We start from the raw sequence: 3,130 nt of genomic DNA, 5'->3' as shown, positions 1-3,130 counted from the left end.
CTATGGAGCACAGGCTGGCCTCCAACTCACAGCGATCCTCCTGATTCCACCTCCCAAGGTCTGGGATTACAAGCGTGCACCAGCACACCCAGCACAACTCTTATTTTAAGGACCTTCCCAATTATAGATATAATTGAATGACTACAGAAAACCTAGAATAACTCTAATATAAACATAATATAAGCCATCTGTGCAATTTTACTTTTTTGGTTTGTTTTTTGAGGCAGGGTCTCACTGTGTAGTTCATGCTGGCCTTGGACTTACTACATAACCCAGGCTGGCCTCAAATTCACAGCTATCCTCCTGCCTCAGCCTCTCAAGTGCTGGGATTATAGGTGCACAGCAATTTTAAATTTTCTAATACTGACACTTTAAAAAATAAAATGAACAGGTGAAAGTAACTTTTAAAGTATCATTTATTTAATCACCACATCCAAGATATTATCATTTTATGGTGTGATGTTTTTTAAAATTATTAGTAATATTATTTACATTTTTTTCTCACAGTAAGCCTAAGAAATCCAGTGGGTAGTTCATACTCACAGCATACCTCAGTTTGAATTAATAATGTTAAGTGCTCAATAATTACATGGACCTGGTGGCTATCATGTTGGGAGAGTGGCACAATATTTTTGTATATTTGCTTATAGTCATTTCTCACACATGTATTTATATTTGTGTTCAGAAAGTAGAATAAATTGTCCATCTTTTGTGAGTACATAACACTGTACTGTAAGTATTTTTTCATCTGTGATATAGTTCATTATAAAGATCACTACTGATTATAGAATATACTGTTGAAGCTGGGCATGGTGGTGCACACATGTAATCCCAGCACTTGGGATCAGGAGGCTGGAATAAGAGGAATGCCACAAGTTCCAGGCCAGCCTGGGCTACATAGTAAGTTCAAAGCCAGCCTAAACTACAAAGTAAGACCTTGTCTCAAAAAAAAAAGAAAGAAAGAAGAGAACTTACTATGGAATAGCTGTACCATGACTTACTTAGCTCTTCCCCTATTATCAAACACACTCCTCAGACTCTTTAATGAAACTGAAAGGGAAGCAATACTCCCAAATTCATTCTTGGAAGGAAAAATTACCCTGATAATCAAAACCAGAGAACAATGCAACCAAAAATGAGAACTACAGGCCAATCTCCCTAACGAACATAGATGCAAATATCCTAAATAAAATACTGGCAAACAGAATGCAGCAAACATCAAGAAGATTATACACCATGACCAAGTAAGATTCATCCCAGGAATGCAGGGATAGTTCAATATATGCAAATCAATAAATGTAATACACCATATTAACAGAACCAAGGGGGAAAAAACACACAATCATCTCAATACATTCAAAAAAAGCATTTGGCTGGGGATATAGCTTAGCGGCACAATTGCCTGCCTGGCAAGCACAAGGTCCTCAGTTTGATTCCCAATGCCTTTAAAAAAAAAGCATTTGACAAAGTCCAATGCCCATATGTGAGAAAAATCTTACAGAAAACTGGAATAGATAGTCTTTATCTCAATCTAACAAAAGCCATCTATGACAAACCAACAGCCAACATCATACTAACTGGACAAAAACTGAAAGCTTTCATTTTAAAATCAGGAATAAGACAAGGATGTCCACTCTTAATTCACCACTCTTAATTCAGTGTAGATCTGGAAACATTAGCCAGGCAATCAGACAAGAGAAAGAAGTAAAAGGAATAATGATATAAACAGAAGTCAAATTATCACTATTTGTTGATGACATGATACTCTACATAGAAGACCCCTAAAACTCCACCAAAAGACTCCTAGACTTCATATCAAATTCAGTAGTGTAGCTGGATACAAAGGCAACACTCAAAAATCAATAGCATTCCTATTCACAAATAACAAACTCACTGAGAAATTAGGGAAACAACACCTTTCACAATAGCATCCAAAAAAACCGAAATACCTAGGAATTAATCTAACAAAGAAAGTAAAAGACCTCTACACTCAAAACTACAGTACTCTTATGGCTCAATGTAGAGCTCTTGCCTTGCATGCATAAGCCCTTGAGTAGTAAGAATCAATATAGTGGAAATGGGCATACTTCCAAAGTTATCATACAGATTTAATGCAATCCGATCAAAATTCCAATAGCATATCTCACAGAATTAGAGAAAATAATCCTAAAATTCATTTGGAACAGAAGAGACCTAAAATAGTAAAGGCAATTTTGGGCAACAAAAGCAAGGCAGGGGGCATCACAATCTCTGACTTGAAACTGTACTACCAAGCCAGTGTGATAAAAACAGCAGGGTACTGGCAAAAAACAGCTGAGGATCAGTGGAACAGATTAGAAGATGCAGGCACAACTACAAATATACTTAGCCACCTTTGACAAAGAGGCCAAATACCTTCACTGGAAGAAAGATAGCCTCTTTAATAAATGGTGCTACGAACACTGGTTTTCCACATGCTGGAGATTAAAACTAAACCCATATCTTTCACCATGCACTAAACTAAAATAGAAATGAATCAAATATCTAAACATTAAAACAGAAACGCTAAACCTGCTGAAGACAGAATCAGTACAATTCTTAAAAGTCATTGGTGTAGGCCAAGACTTTATAAACAGAACCTCAACTGCATAGGAACTATCACAAAGAATCAACAACTGGGATCTCATCTTATTAAAAAAGCTTTTGCACAGCAAGAGAAACCACTAACAGAGTGAAGAAACAACCCAGTGTGGGAAAAGAATTTGCCAGCTATTCCTCAAATGAAGGACTACTATCTAGAATATATATAAAGAACTCAAAAGAATCAGGCCCCCCAAATTTAAAGACCCAAGGCAAAAATAGGCAGCTGAAATAAATAGACACTTCTCAGATGAAGATGCAGAAACAGCAAATAAATACATGGAAAAATGATCAATGTCACTGGTCATTTGACTGGTGCAAATTAAAACAACACTGAGATTCCATCTCAATCCAGAAAGAATGGCTATTATCAAGAAATCAACCAATAGCTGGGCATGGTGGTGCATGCCTGTAATCCCAGCACTCGGGAGGCTGAAGCAGGAGGATCACTGTGAGTTCGAGACCAGCCTGGGCTACAAAGTAAGCTCAAGGCCAGCCTGAACTACACAGC

The 3,130-nt window shown here is 37.3% G+C and overlaps 1 protein-coding gene across 2 annotated transcripts in view; it reads right to left on the bottom strand.

The window, feature by feature from the left end:
- Window positions 1-3,130, bottom strand: part of Ints4 (integrator complex subunit 4) — a 118,819-nt gene that overhangs the window by 20,733 nt on the left and 94,956 nt on the right. The gene's annotated exons all lie outside the window — the stretch shown is intronic.

This window comes from Chinchilla lanigera, unplaced genomic scaffold (genome assembly GCF_000276665.1).
Source record: "Chinchilla lanigera isolate Chin_1 unplaced genomic scaffold, ChiLan1.0 scaffold00013, whole genome shotgun sequence".
In the NCBI taxonomy this organism is placed as follows: domain Eukaryota; kingdom Metazoa; phylum Chordata; class Mammalia; order Rodentia; family Chinchillidae; genus Chinchilla; species Chinchilla lanigera.
The sequence above is the reverse complement of the archived record's forward strand: the minus strand, read 5'-3'. Positions and strand labels throughout refer to the sequence as shown.